At 45.9% G+C, this 15,898-nt stretch overlaps 1 protein-coding gene across 2 annotated transcripts in view; it reads right to left on the bottom strand.

Annotated features, from left to right (window-relative positions):
* The window catches only part of LOC142582611 (acetylgalactosaminyl-O-glycosyl-glycoprotein beta-1,3-N-acetylglucosaminyltransferase-like), a 102,938-nt gene extending 91,919 nt beyond the window's left edge, over window positions 1-11,019 (bottom strand). Inside the window, exons 1-5 of one of the 2 annotated variants that reach the window (XM_075692500.1) lie at window positions 10,977-11,019; window positions 10,554-10,595; window positions 3,915-3,950; window positions 1,692-1,783; window positions 1,376-1,399 (exon numbers count right to left, since the gene is read on the bottom strand). The gene's annotated coding sequence lies outside the window, so the exon portion shown is untranslated. The remainder of the gene's footprint in view (window positions 1-1,375; window positions 1,400-1,691; window positions 1,784-3,914; window positions 3,951-10,553; window positions 10,596-10,976) is intronic. The other variant, XM_075692501.1, reaches the window with a different exon arrangement.
* Between the last annotated feature and the right edge of the window lie 4,879 nt (window positions 11,020-15,898).

The raw sequence follows: 15,898 nt of genomic DNA, 5'->3' as shown, positions 1-15,898 counted from the left end.
AAGATAAACAAAATCTGCATTCCGAAATAATACTTTACAACGCTAACCCTATTTACTGCTTCTCTTTAGTGGCGCTAAACAGAAAGTGCGCACAAAAATTTAATTACAGTGATGTTCAGGAACAAAAGTTCACAAAGAAGCACGCACTCACGCTGCTCTTGCTTTAGTCTCAATGACCCAAAAGGTGGCGCCTGACTCCAAGTGCCTTTGATTTAGAAATAATTAACGGTATTCTAACAACAGTAGTTTCAAAGAAGTGACTTGTCTACGTCAGGGAAGACTAGTTTGCTCGTCCAAACCATGGTACCATTGTTGATCCCTTCAAGTCTCCATGTGCCTTTTGTCTTATTTGAAGTTAGCCCGGAAAGCGCTATTTGCGTTCAAAAAGCCAAGCGAGGTAGATGAAAATCTATAATTGAATTTGAACTCGTTCAAAGTAGGTTAGGGAGCAATTTTGCCTCTAACTTTGTAGCATGCCATGACAAGGCACCAACAAATTACGCGTTCGAACGATATCATAAATCGTTATTGAATCCAAATTACAGAAACTGACCTGTTTGGCCTTCGATCTTTATGCTCAGTGGTGTAACAAGCTCTTTTGTCGTTTCCTTTCTTTTTTCACTTGATAAATAAATTGACTGTGTCGGTCGTACGCGTAGACGTTTTTACGAAATTTCTAATCTTGCTTACTGTCAGGTGGTAGCTTTCTCATTTATTATGACACAAACACTTCATAATATGTGACAGTTCTTGATATTCGCATTCCTTGATGCGAACTTTTTTTATTATTTCCGTCCTCGGTTATTTTTCCACGCTCTGTATGTTCAGACACCTTTTTCGGAAACCACTTTAATTAAGAATCTCTCGGAAGGCGTGAAAGTATAGCTAAGCGTGGAAATAACTAAGCACCATAGCTTGTACAGTTCCCACCGAAAAAGAGCAGTGGCGCCTCACCAAGTCTCATTGGTCACTAAATGCCCCCTGCTATAATTCATAATATGTGACAGTTCTTGATATTCGCATTCCTTGATGCGAATTTTTTTTATTATTTCCGTCCTCGGTTATTTTTCCACGCTCTGTATGTTCAGACGCCTTTTTCAGAAACCACTTTAATTAAGAATCTCTCGGAAGGCGTGAAAGTATAGCTAAGCGTGGAAATAACTAAGCACCATAGCTTGTACAGTTCCCACCGAAAAAGAGCAGTGGCGCTTCACCAAGTCTCATTGGTCACTAAATGCCCCCTGCTATAATTCATAATGTTAACTATTTCAATCACGTTGAAAGAAATTTAGACTAGAGAAAGGGGGCACAATACGCCCAATTTCCTTCTCTCATCTGCGTGTGTTGCAAGAAGAACTAATAATTTCAGACTCACCTTGCGTAGTGCTAGAGCTCTCACCTGAAAAGAGATTTTAAATAAACGTACGTGGCAGAGACATAGTTTCCTTTAATTGTTCTTGCTTATAGTAACAGTATTTTTTACTTCGGCGAATTGCCACAATGCGACAATTACGAGTGTTAGTATACCTCGAACGATAAGAAAAGCCATGCGTGCGAAATAGCATAAAACGCGTGAACGAGGACTGGACAGACCTTTCTTTTAAATTTTAACAGTGCTACAGGACTAAGGAAACCAAACGCAAAAACGGAAATTTCAGGTCGACCGTGAAAAATTTTCTAAATTTACGCACCGAGGGTGAAGGCCAACACAACTCCGAGAAGAAGGACCAGCAAGAGGACCAAGAACGTAAACAGCAGCGCTAGGTTTGTGATGGAGTGGCCACTGCGAGAATATAAAGGAGTGTGCCATCCATGAATCTGAGTTGTTGCCAACTTGGAAGATTTGAAAGTTCAAAACGAAGCAGTCACAAATAACGCGTTTTTGAAGTATTTACGGCGTGCCGTCTCGCGGCATCTGCGCACCCGTTTCGGGCTGAGCAATGATAGCCTTGTAATTTTGCACAAATTTGTTTTATGTTGTTATCTCCCGTAAGACACGTTTCGTTTATGACCGCCATGCGCTTGGCTATCGCGCTACGCTTGCACACTGTTTAAGTTCGCAAACATTGATTCGTTGTCATTGGAAGCATCTGTGTCCTCGAGAGGCACTGCTTGAAAGCAATACTTCAATGTCATTAAACAAGGCGTCCAGGTTAACCTCGTCGAGTTACCAAGTTTGGAAGACTGACTCTTCTTACACGTACAAGAAAACACAAATTATGGTGCCATGGGCGGCCCCATGGAGCACCAATCTGTGCGACTTTCAATGAATGGTGATGTAAGATGGCGTCACATGCATTGCAGTGTAGTGTAGTTTCCATTCCATTGTAGTAACATCGAATACAAAAGCGGTTAACGCGCGAAAGAGCCTATAATGCTCTCGTAAATGTTCGGCTTTTATCAACTTATGAATGGTGCTTTAGTTTTGATGTGAATGTTGTTTATGTCTGTATAGAAACAAAAATATTCTGCAGTGCTCTAACTTATTTCTCAATAAAGTGCAAAGACATATTTCAGGGCAAACAATTATCAGGAGCGAACAATTAGAGATTAATTTTCGTGTACTACATGCAGATTGAGAGGAACGACTGAAAACTGGCAACATCCTGGACAAATCAACACTATATTGAAGTCTTAGAAACATAAAGCTTACGATTCTTGTTCTGAAAAAAAAAAGGCACGGTGAAAGGTTACGTAAGTGTGCTAACGGACGCACCTGTTACCAGGTCTAAATCGTTACCGGCACTACGCAACCTAGCATTTGCTGCAACGCTCGAAAAACTAGGAGGGATATTGAACTTTCCTCGCGTTATCAAACTGGTATACAGGTCCCTGCACTATTTTTTTCCCTGTTCCAATATCCAGATAACTTGAAAGACAGTCCTCCTAACTCTCATGAGCTTCAGAAATGCAGATGTATTAAGAGAGTTACACAGCAGCACCGGGCGACATAATTGATAGGGAGAAAGTGGCTTGAAATACTTTTACAAAAACTAAATATATCGCCCATTCAGCAAGCAAATGCTCCTTTCTTTGTTTTACCGTGTAATGAAAACAATTGTATATGGGGAAACGTTTATTTCTATCTTTTCAAGTGCCCATAGATATGTCACGTAGTGATATTCAATTACAACGGTAAGCTTCGTTACCCATATTTAGTGCGAAGGTACATACAAAGAAACGGTTTTTGTTTAGCCATTCGGTGAAATGCATACTTCTGTTGTTTTGATTTTGAAACTTATCCTTTTCAGTATTAGTGCCCTTGGATTTCTTGTTGAACGCGTCTTTTACTCATTGTTTGCGCAGTGCTCATAAGCATCGCCATTGCTATCGTCTACAAAGTTGATGTTACCAAGAATAAGCACAAAGCATGCGTGAAAACAAGCAATTTAAAGCAATAAGCGCTAAAAAAATAAAATTCCATTCTTTTCTGCATGGTATACACTTAACCAGGTAATTTTATAGCAGTGTACTCTTATAGACTTGAATGTAATCGGCTGTGGTGACCTCAGTAATGTTAACAGCCATGCGGGGCTTGATGTTGATATCTTTCAGTAGGACTCAAGCTATCATAAATGACATTAATATGCACCGGATAAGTAGGAGCTTATTTTAATACCATGCTTCATATTACGTAAGATGAGGCACGACACCTACAGCGCTGCAATTAATAATATCTCCGGTGTATTTTACACCGATAGATGACAGCTCCGGGCAGTGCAAAAACATTTTAAGCATTCACACACACTCTGGTGGATATTGTCGCTCTTTAAGTAAAATGCGCCAGTTAAGCATACTTTAAGATGTTAGCATGCAAAGCTTTATGAAAGATACCATATTAACAGGGTAGTTTTGAAAGACCTCAAATGTCACCCATGGGCGCTGATATATATAGAAGCGAAAACACCACTTACGGTCGATTCCGGTGGAAGTGGAATATTGTCCGCTTTCTACGGAAAAGAGTAAGAAAGCCAAGCAATATCTAAGAAGTGAAGCACCAATATCGACTTTTTTTATTTTCTCTGAATTGTTACACAATTGTTAGCCACTCGAGCTATGCAGAGATAAAGCTCAAAATCTGTCACAAATAAATATCCGTTACCTCAGGTATCCGTACCATGCAAGCGGAACCAAGATGGAAACACCGGCATGTCTTTGTCGCTGCTAAGTTGGAGCTGTGAAATGGCACTTAACTCGTTGTTATTTTGCAGGTTTGGTCCATTTCTTTAGAAATTCTGAAAGCGTAATTTATAAATGAGCCACTAACGACAGCCAGTAGAGTTCTGCTTGTCTCTCTTTGAAACCCGAGAAATTTCATTCATATCTGTCCATCATTTAACGACAGTACGCATTTCTGTGTTTGAAATCTATTTTCACAGGAAGGTTAATATTAAAGCTTCCTCTTAACGTGTCCCGACCTCAAGTACGCACCTTGGAACTGTGACAAGTCAATATGTTGGCGCAGTGTTCCGTTTAATGAAAGGGACTTAAGGTGCATATTTACCGTCATGGAAATTCTCACTTTCTTCGGGGTATATTGGTTGGAGGAGAGGAACGTGAGCGACGCCCTTCACATCAGCTATGTTGAGGTGTACACGTCTGAAATGAAGTCGCCGCTGAAGCGACACGCGTTCAAGTTTCCTCGAACTGGGCGGCAGGTAAGTCGAGACCAAATGAATATATTTCAGTTGTGGCGCGAATTCCCGCATGTTCTGGAATTTCTCAAGCAACTCGACTGCTTCATGCAGCAACCACTTCCGAAGTTGTTCTTAGCAAAACGCAGAAGGGCTACTCCTTAAACCCTTCTGAAAAATACATTAAAGAAGCAATTGAGATTGCGCTCTTACCACTGGTGAGATACAATTGCGACTGGTCTGGAATCACGCAAGAAGAAAGGTGTGTACAACGTACTCCATAAGAAAATTTATTTTGTATTCGCTTGCTTTCGCTTGGCGTTTCTCGGCTCGTAGAGCAGCAGCGACAAACTCAGCACCAGCAGGTAGGGCGCAGCCAGCGAACGAACTGGGTACGTGCCACGCGATGGCAACGGGGCTTTTCAGCCTGCCGATCTCCTTCGTCACAATCACCTTCGGAATTGAAGAGTAGCCATCCTGGCGACCTAGGAAGAGGTGGGCGGATCGTAATACTGCTTCAGCCGGTCAATGTGCACAGTCTCTCGCCCCCGACGACGCAGATCGGAAGATGGCGATACGGGTTCGACCACGTAGTTCACTGGGGATGTTTGTGCAACCACGCGGTAGGGTCCGTGGTACTTAGGGAGGAGCTTGGACGAAAGGCCAGGAGCAGCAACAGGCGAGACTCAAAGCCACACGAGTGAGTCGACGGGGAAGAGGTGAGGGGGAGGATTGAGGTCATGGCGTTCTTTTTGGTGGCACTGTTGAGCAGACGTCAAAGAACGGGCCATTTGGCGGCATTTCTCGGCGTGCTGAGCAACCGTAGAAACAGGTGAGAATTCAGCAGGGTCCGGCCGGTACGGGAGAATCGTATCAATGGTGCTGGAGGGATGGCGGCCGTAGAGCAGAAAGAATGGAGAGAATCCGGTAGTGGCTTGAGAGGCAGTGTTGTACGCGTAAGTGACGAACGGAAGTACAAGGTCCCAGTTGGAGTGGTCAGATGCAACATACATTGATAGCATGTCACCAAGAGTTCTGTTGAATCGTTCTGTTAAGCCATTGGTCTGTGGATGATAAGCAGTAGTAGTGCGGTGAATAATTTGGCATTCAGATAGGAGTGACTGCAGGACATCTGAGATGAATACGCGGCCCCGATCGCTCAACAGTTCACGAGGTGCGCCATGGCGGAGAACGAAGTTGTTTAGAATGAACGAGGCGATGTCCTTTGCTGATGCGGCAGGCAAGGCGGCGGTTTCAGCATACCGTGTCAAATGATCTACGGCGACAAAAATCCATCGGTTGCCAGCGCCAGTAGATGGAAGAGGCCCATATATATCAATGCCGACACGATCAAATGGCTGAGCTGGGCAGGGAAGTGGTTGGAGAGGTGCGGTGGAGAGATGCGGAACACATTTGCGTCGCTGGCAGGCAATGCAGGAGCGTACGTACTTGTGGACGAAAGTGTACATTCCTCGCCAATAATATTGTAGGCGAAGCCGTCTGTAAGTTTTTGACACTCCGCCGTGACCACACTGCGGGTCAGAATGAAAAGCGGGGCAGAACTCTTGTCGTAGGTGGTGAGGCCCTACTAAGAGCCATTTGCGGCCGTCATTGTGGTAGTTGCGGCGGTATAAAAGTCCGTCACGTATTGTGAAATGCTGCGCCTGTCGGCGTAGCGCTCGAGATGCCGAAGTTGCCGGAGGATTTGACAAAAAGTCGGACATCATGACGATCCATGGGGCTTTTCGTTGCTCCGATGCCATGTCCAGGATGTCAAGTGGTGAGAGGTCATGTCTGTCGGTAGAAGTGCTGCTGTCTGAAGTAACTGGGGAGCGCGAGAGGGCATCGGCGTCGGCGTGTTTGCATCCAGAGCGATAGACGACACGGATATCATATTCCTGGATTTGAAGGGCCCACCGAGCGAGGCCGCCCGACGGGTCTTTTAGGTTCGACAACCAGCAAAGAGCGTGATGATCCGTCACCACGTCAAAGCGTCGACCGTAGAGATATGGACGAAATTTTTGAAGAGCTCATACGATAGCCAGGCACACTTTTTCTGTTACTGAGTAATTGGCCTCAGGATTCGTGAGGGCACGACTGGGATAGGTGACTACGTATTCGGCATTAGTGTTCTTGCGTTGTGCGAGCACGGCACCAAGGCCGACACCACTGGCGTCAGTGTGAAGTTCTGTAGGTGCGCTGGGATCAGAATGGCGCAAGATTGGCGGAGACGTGAGTAGGTGACGAAGAGTCGTAAAGGCATTATCAGAGGCTTCCGACCAAGCAGAAAGTTCATTGTCACCTTGGAGAAGTTGGTTTAGTGGTGCGATCACAGTAGCGAAATTGCGAACGAAACGTCGAAAATAAGAGCATAGGCCAATGAAGCTGAGTAGCGCTTTCAAGTTAGTGGGCTTTGGAAATTCGGATACGGCGCGAAGTTTAGCAGGATCAGGAAGAATGCGTTCTTTGGAGACAACGTGGCCTAATAGTGTCAGCTTTTTAGCTGCAAATCGGCACTTTTTAAAGTTAAGCTGGAGACCAGCATTCCGGAGACAGGTCAAAACTTGATGTAAACGCCGAAGATGGGTCGGAAAATCAGGAGAAAAGACGACAACGTCGTCGAGGTAGCAGAGGCAAGTATGCCACTTCAGGCCGCGTAGGATGCCGCCCATCATGCGTTCGAAGGTGGCGGGCGCATTGCACAGACCGAACGGCATTACAGTGAATTCATACAAGCCGTCTGCTGTTACAAACGCAGTTTTCGAACAGTCAGCGTCAGCCATGGGCACCTGCCAGTAGCCAGAGCGGAGATCTAAGGAGGAAAAAACTCCGCTCCTTGCAAACAGTCAAGTGCGTCGTCAATACTTGGCAACGGGTATACATCCTTTCGGGTAATCTTGTTAAGCCTTCGATAATCGACGCAAAATCGTATGGTGCCGTCTTTCTTTTTAACTAGGACGACTGGTGATGCCCAAGGACTACTAGAAGGCTGGATGACACCGCGATTGAGCATATCGTTCACCTGGTCATTGATAACGCGTCTTTCAGTCGCCGATACTCGGTAGGGACGCTGTCGAATTGGTGCATGGCTCCCAGTGTCGATAGTGTGCGAAACAGCCGTTGTGCGGCCGAGTGATGTTGCTTGGCAGTGAAAAGAAGAAGAGAAGCCTTGGAGCAAGCTAAGAAGTTCGTCGCACTGCGTCGTCGTAAGGTCACTGGCAATAGTTGGCGTAAAAGAATGCGGCAGTGACTGAGGAGGCGATGCCTCGAGAGCAGCAAGATAAGTGGAGTCGTCCATCGTGTCAAATATTGAAGATGAGGTCAGTGGCTCTGCTCTGCCAAGGCTTTTACGGTGGCATAAAGTAATTGCTTCAGCCGATGGGTTGGAGACACACATGAGAGAGGCGCCAGCTTTGAACTCGAGGATGGCGAACGGCAGTGGTAGCGGCGAACGGCAGTGGTAATGAACGGCGGCGAACTAAGAGTTCGGACGGAGCGAAGAGTACTGTGCCGTCATCTACAGATTCGCAAGAGATACTGACAAGAGTGGAAGACCAGGCAGGTATAACGGTGTCGTCTGAAACAGCGATTTTGCGACAATGGTCCTTATGGTCAGTAATAATATCGGTCGAAAACTGAAACAGCTCGATTTCAGTGAGGGCGCAGTCAATGATCGCATGATGTGTGGAGAGAAAGTCCCAACCTAATATGACGTCGTGTGAACATGATGGCAACACGATGAATTCTATGATATAGAGGACCTCCTGAATTACGACACGAGCAGTGCAGGCGCCGGATGGCTCGACGTGCTGCGCGTTGGCAGTTCGAAGAGACAGTCCAGAAAGCGGCGTCGTCACTTTTCCGATCTTGCGGCAAATACGGGCATCTATCGCTGAAAGTGCAGCACCGGTGTCGACAAGTGTTAGCGTCAATGTTCCTTCGATCGCGACTTCAATAACATTCTTCGGGGAAGTGTGAGGCCTTATACATTTCGCTGGCACCGCAGTTCTCGCCTCCTGAACTCCGCCACCGGTGCATGGGGGAAAGCGAGTGGCGGCGAGGAGAAGGTGAACGGCAAGTGGCGGAGAATGCGGTGTCGACGGCAGAAGGAGATTCAAAGGCGTCCGAATAGTTGCGGCGTTGTTGGAAACGTGGCGCATACGGACGCACATTGTTCGGGACGTTCGGTGTAAGCAGGCGACAGTGACGTGCCACGTGTCTAGCACGGCCACAATAAAAACAAATCGGACGGTTGTCTTCCGTGCGCCAATGGTCTTGAGGTCGTGCATAGTTCACCAGTGGACGGACTGGAGGGGATACGGGTGGGCGAAGGGGGCCGTAGGTCTGTGGCGCAGGCCTCATCGCGACTTCGGTGTACGTCAGGGGAGCGGCCGTCGGAGCCTGTTGAAGAGAAGGCGAAATGTGGTCGGCTACCTGCTCCTTGATGACAGATAGGAGAGCGGGCGCCAACGGAGTACTCGGCTGGCCGTGTGCAAGTGGAATCAAGGAAAGCTGATGAGCCACCTCTTCACGGACGAACTCCTTGATCTGTAGCAGCAGCGAAGTGTTATCCGGGGCAGCAGCCAAGCTCGACATCGAAGTGGCCTGAGGTGTAGATTGGCCGGTGGCTACGTGTTGTTTGCGCAGTTCGTCAAAGCTTTGACACAGACTGACGAGTTCAGGGACTGTCGAGGGATTTTTCGCGAACAGCATCTGGAAGGCGTCGTCTTCAATGCCTTTTAAGATATGGCGGATCTTCTCGGCATCAGGCATTGCGACGTCAACGCGATTGCAGAGGTCGACAACATCTTCTATATAGCTCGTAAATGTCTCCCCGCACTGTTGCGCACGGCCACGCAAACGTTGCTCAGGGCGAAGCTTGCGAACCGCGGGGCGCCCAAATACCTCTCTCACGTTAGTCTTGAAGGCCGTCCACGTCGTCAGATCACGTTCGTGGTTGCGGTGCAACACGCTGGTGACACCGTTCAAATAAAACGACACGTAATTAAATTTTTTGGTGTCGTCCCAGTGGTTGTGGATGCTCACCCGGTCGTAGTCAGCGAGCCAGTCTTCGACGTCATGGTCTTTGGTACCACTGAAGATGGGTGGGTCGCATTGCCACAACGGGCCAGGGCAGACCACGGTAGTCACCGGAGCAGCGGGTTGTGGTTGTGGTGGTCCTTCTTCCGGCATTATGAAGTTGGACTGCAGTGTCCGATTACAAAGTTCCAGAATTCTGGTTGTACCCAGCACCTCCACCAATTGTAAAGGAGGGTTTATTCGGCTCGTAGAGCAGCAGCGACAAACTCAGCACCAGCAGGTAGGGCGCAGCCAACGAACGAACTGGGTACGTGCCACGCGATGGCAACGGGGCTTTTCAGCCTGGCGATCTTCTTCGTCACACTACGCATAATATTATTGCATAGAACAAATGCTGCACCGTGTTCTCTCATAACTGCGGTAGCTTTGTTGCGATGAGGAAGAAGGAAGCCAATGATACAATTAACGTTAAGACCACGAAACAAATGACCATAGTTGAAACGCGCGTTGTCCGTAAAGTTCTGCTCTCTCGCAAGACACTGCTACCCACAACGTACTTGAGCACAGAATTTGTGAAAGTTCGATATCCTCATGAATTACCCCCTCATTGTGCAAATGAAGTTAGTAACGTGACTTTCGCCGCGTTCCGTTTCGAGGAAGTCGTCGTAACCTATCCGCTGGAAGCACATTAATTTTTCTATCTGACATTTCTCTGGTACACTTCCTGTGTTACGCCGCCGTTTATCCCGAGAGCTGGTATACGACTATTTCGCATGTTCGCACTGCGCACGACACTGATATTCCCACCATCCAGGCAAATAGTCTTCGAAGTAACCGTACACGTTTGTAAGGACAGTGAGAAAGGACAGCGTAGCTCACCCGGGAAGAAAGAGGCCTCTGGCTGTCCGTACGCTCCATAACCTAGAAAACCAAGCGAACGTGTATTATAGTCGAGGCAGCCTTGCGTTCCTGTTAGGCAAATAAAGGATGGCCGTGCAGCATGCCCGCAGTGAAGGCAGCTTGTGACCCTCCATAACGTCCATGGGCTTAAAAATCAAACTGGCACATTCAATTCAATTCATTTTCAACGCCGACACGTACAAGACAATGGTCTCGTGGACATTTAACGAAAGTGCTCCTAAATCTCACGAAATTTGATACGGAACATTTCTTTTCTACAAGTTGCTAAAATATCTCGTATTTATCATTAAAATCCAGCTAAATAACCCCTCTTCTCGGATGCTATATAGAAAGTCAATTTGTACTACACCGCTATCATACAGTTTAAAAATTGCATCTTACCACTATCCGGGTACGTCGCTGCTTGTTCGTACTGTTGGGGATCTGCAGTGAGAAGCAGTTCAAAAACATAACAGCGACAAAAAACTTTATAGTAGCTTCTGAATCTTTCATCGTGCGTCATCGTAGGATTCAGCAAACAAATTAAACGGTTACCGCAGCAAACTTGCAGCATCACAAGTCCAGATATTATTGCAAAAACACCTTGTCCTTTACCTAAGGCATGTCTGACTTACCGTAAGCTGAAGGCAAATAGAAGCAAAAGAAACGGCATTATAATATGTTCTGTCTCCTCACCAAAATGTGTAGAGTTGCAACCCTACTCAAATGTACTGCGCTAATTGTTTCATTGACAAAGGCAAATTCAAATAGAAAAATATCTGCGCTAGGGCCAGCCAACTTGCAGCTCGGCACTGCGTAAGGAATATTCAGTGACTCATTCTCGAACTTGCAGTTGATAGAGACGATCTTACTATACATCACAGTTACGGCACTCCATGCCATATATTTAGGACAGGCAAATTCCATTATATTGATGCATCGCGTTTGTACTGTAAGCAAGGCATATTACCAATTAGCGTTGCTCACAGAATAAGTTTGAAATGCCCGATGTCCACCCGTGTTAAGTTTGCATAAACCGAAAATATTTGACCCTGATCATTTACAGCGTGAACGAACGCAAACGTCCCGTTTATAGGCGTGGTGCCAGCTAATGATAAAAGAAATACTTTCCAATTTATATTTCCCATTTTCTTGGTAAATGAATGAATCGTGCTCTTTATGCTCTGGCTCGGAACAACACGCACAAATTTTTAGCTCAACATTGAAAACAACAGTGAGAACACAAACAACTGAAGAAAAATTCATCGTTACAGAGGTCAGAATAAATAGGCGCCAGGCGTGGAAAACCGGCGCGCTTCCCTTGCAGTTCAAGTGAAATCGCAGATTTCACTTGAATTCGTCGCACCAGATGAGAAGCAAATGTAACTCACCGTAAGCCATCGTCTTCAAAAGACTCCACTGTTTTGAAAAATACACTGGAAAAGCGGTGCGTGGTTGGGATGGCTTTGAGCAGTACCACGGCGAACCAGCAAGAACGCGCTCCCCACGAGGTACGAGGGAACTTCGTTCTTCTTGTTGCTCATGACAGGGTTGCGCTCACCCTGCATAATGTCAAAATAAGCAGGCGTATAGCAAATTAACCGAGGTCGCAAGCACGGAGATCGTCATTAGGCATAAAGTTGTCATTGGAAGGCAACTAAACCGCCAAGAAACGAAGGCAGGCTGAAGGTAACAAAGAATCCGACCAGCTTATGAACCGCTTAAAATGGAGGGACATAGAAAAAGATGTATAACTTAGCTCATAAAATGCAAACAGGTATTTTAAAAGGCTGACTGCAGGGCTAGTTAGCCTTGAATGTTAACTATGGTGACCTAGCGCAAAGCGGCGGACAGACGCAAACAGTAAATAAAGAAGAACAAGGCAAGGAAATAGGACCAAGGTTAAATCCTGCGACTCGAAACATTGGAACGGCGTAAAATAAAAGGGTTATGAAAATGGAGATGGCGAGAGAAAAAGGGTTATTAGCACGGAGAAAAGAAAAAGGTATGTATTTATTTTCCTTTATGGTTGTGAGTAATGACGATGTGTACAGAGACCACGATAAAAATTTCGGCAGTAGCCATCTCAGGTTCACAGCCGACATTAACACGATTAGCAATAAAGCAATACAGCGACACACCATATTGCCAACGCCGAAATACGTCATTAGCCATGTGCTGCAGTCGAGTTCCTCTTTCGTGCTGTCCACAATGTCCACCATCTAACGGCACCACCACAAAGTCCGCGCAGGGTGCATGTTTGATTACTTAGTATACAAGTGTGTCTGAATAAGTATGACGGGGGTTCGTTTCTGCCAAGCACCAAAAAACTCTTAAGAGACTTTATTTTTCATTGCAAAATAGCGCACACCCTGTTCAACATACCCAAGGACCCAAATTGGCATCAGAGGGGTTCATTGAGTACAACACGAGCCTATAGTAACACGCACCTTGTAGCACATATCCAGTGACCCAGGTTGCAGTCAAAGAGTTTCTTTGAAGAGTGCGCAAACTCAAGAGCAAAATCCTAGTGACACCAGCTAGTGTCTAAGAGGTTCATCGAAGAACAACGTACATATTGTAGCACATACCCAGCTACTCAAGTTCACGTCAAAGAGGCTCATTGAAAAGCGCCACATACCCAGTGCCCCATACCCAGTGCCACATACCCGGTGCACCCAAGTTGGCATTAGAGATTCATTGGAGACGGAACATTCCCACTGACGCAAGTTGGTCTGGCGTTGGGTTTCTAACCCATCTTCCTCGGCACAGCAGCCCTATACGCTGCCAAATGGACCATGTTATATCCAAAAATTATTAAAGTTCAATTCTAAGCTTTTACATGTAAAAACCACTATCTGATTATGAGGCATGCCGTAGTGGGAGACTCCGGAAATTTTGACCACCTGGAGATCCTTAACATGCGCCCAGTACACAGCACACCGGCCTTCTCGTGCTTCGCCCACATCGAACTGCGGCCACAGTGGCCAGAACTGGGTCCCTGGAGTACCCAGGGACCCATGCTAGTGGGAAAGCGGTTAGACACTCCTAAAGACACACAAACACCGAAAAATGCAGGAAGTACCCTAACAATGCTACTCGCATTAACAATCTGTCCGGTGAGCCTTTCCCAAATAATTAGTCACAGTAAATTACATGCATTCTTGTATAACATGGGGCTTAGTTTACTGCTGTCAGGTTTAATTATATGTGACGATACCTTCAACGACGGAACTCCTAGATAGTTCTATAACAGCATGTAATACAAACAATACAGAAAAAATTCCGTGTCGAATTAGCGGTGAATGCGAGATAATTGCATCAGCATCACGTGGAACCTCTTTGATGTCGCAGATACACGATTTCAACCAGGTTCACCACATTACGAAGTGTTCTTGGAGAACTTACCCAACGCGCATCCTGCCTCTTCGAGGAGAGAACTGTAGGCGACGGTGTATAAAAATACGCTATACAATATATAAACGGTACTCTCATCCCTCCTCTTTACCCCGTGATCTCTTCGCATACTTCTCACACATATACACACTTTTGAATGGGATTACACTCATTTACCTACTTCAGGCGGCATGTATGTATGTGTATACATACATACATACATACATACATACATACATACATACATACATACATACATACATACATACATACATACATACATACATACATACATACATACATACATACATACATACATACATACATACATACATACATACATACATACATACATACATACATACATACATACATACATACATACATACATACATACATACATACATACATACATACATACATACATACATACATACATACATACATACATACATACATACATACATACATACATACATACATACATACATACATACATACATACATACATACATACATACATACATACATACATACATACATACATACATACATACATACATACATACATACATACATACATACATACATCCTGTTACGATGGCGCAGTAGCCAGGGTCTACCAGCTTTGGCTGCAAGTTATGGACTTGTAATTGGGATGCCGGCGTTGTCGTTTCATCGCCATTCCAGCCTCGTGATTCGATAATCGTCATGCCGCTGTCGTCACGGCTTCTTCACTGTCCGAGTAGCGCAAGTTGTATAATAGCTTGGGCCACTTGGGCCACTAAGCATCAGCTGGTTGTCGTAATGCCGTCGTGTTCGTTGCATCGGCGTCATTAAGCTTTGTCAACTGAATCTTGTCATGCCAGCGTCGTCACACAGTCGTCATGTAGCCTTTGTCACACCGCCGTCGTGTTGCCGCCGTGGTCATTTCATCGTCGTCAATCCAGCTTCGTCATGCCGTCGTCGTCACACCATCGTCGTTATACAGGCTTCGTTATATAGTCTTCGTATCGCCATTGTCATCACAAATTTGTCGCTGTCCCGCTGTCACCTCAATTCTCATGTCATTGTCGTCATTGTGTCGTCTTCCTGGTCATCATCATGCATTCGTCGCCATACCGTCACCGTTATGCTGACGCGATCGTTCATGGTCATCATTGTAACTTTGTCACCTGACTTTCGCGTTGTTGCCGTTGTCACGCCATCGTCATCATACAGTGGCCGTCACACCCTTGTCGTCATGCCGTGATCATCTCGCTGTAGTTTTAGCGCCATCATCACTTCAGTAATGTCATCTCGTTGTCGTCTTGCTATCTTCGTCATACCACCTTCGTCATTCCATTGATGTTTTTGCTCCTTTGTGTTTCTATCGTAGTTAGGATCTGGTCATACAAACGTGATTATGCGGCCGTTACTCCATCATAGTCATTGCGTCGTCATCAGGTAGTTACTCATGCATCAGCTACCATGCCGTCATCGTCACACTGTCGTGATCGTGCCATCCTCGTACGTCATACACTCGTCGTCATCCTATTGTCTTCTTACTGTCGTCGTCATATCACACTGTGTCCTTCCATCCGCGTTATACCCTCTTCATTCCATCGCTGTCACTGCGTCGGGGCCTTACAGTCGTCGTCATGCTGCCATGCTTATGGGCGACAGGTAAACGAGCGCCTAGCAAAGTTGGAGAAAACTGGAGTATGTCGCATATGTCGAAGCAACGGAAGTCTCAGAATTACCGCTACAGATGTTAAACGTGAGTTCATAAATACCGTGTGGTGCTAAATTGCTCGAATTCTAATCGCATTACCATCGACAGCCATCGCGAGATGTTCTGCCGTAATTTTACAGCGTAGCTGCATATGGCTAGGTTCTGGAAAAAATTTGATGCGTCTGTTGAGCCGTGTAGAACGAGAATTTGTCCC

The sequence above is a fragment of the Dermacentor variabilis genome, chromosome 5, assembly GCF_050947875.1.
Source record: "Dermacentor variabilis isolate Ectoservices chromosome 5, ASM5094787v1, whole genome shotgun sequence".
In the NCBI taxonomy this organism is placed as follows: Eukaryota; Metazoa; Arthropoda; class Arachnida; order Ixodida; family Ixodidae; genus Dermacentor; species Dermacentor variabilis.
Note: the sequence above shows the minus strand (reverse complement) of the source record. Positions and strands in the feature narration are given on the sequence as shown.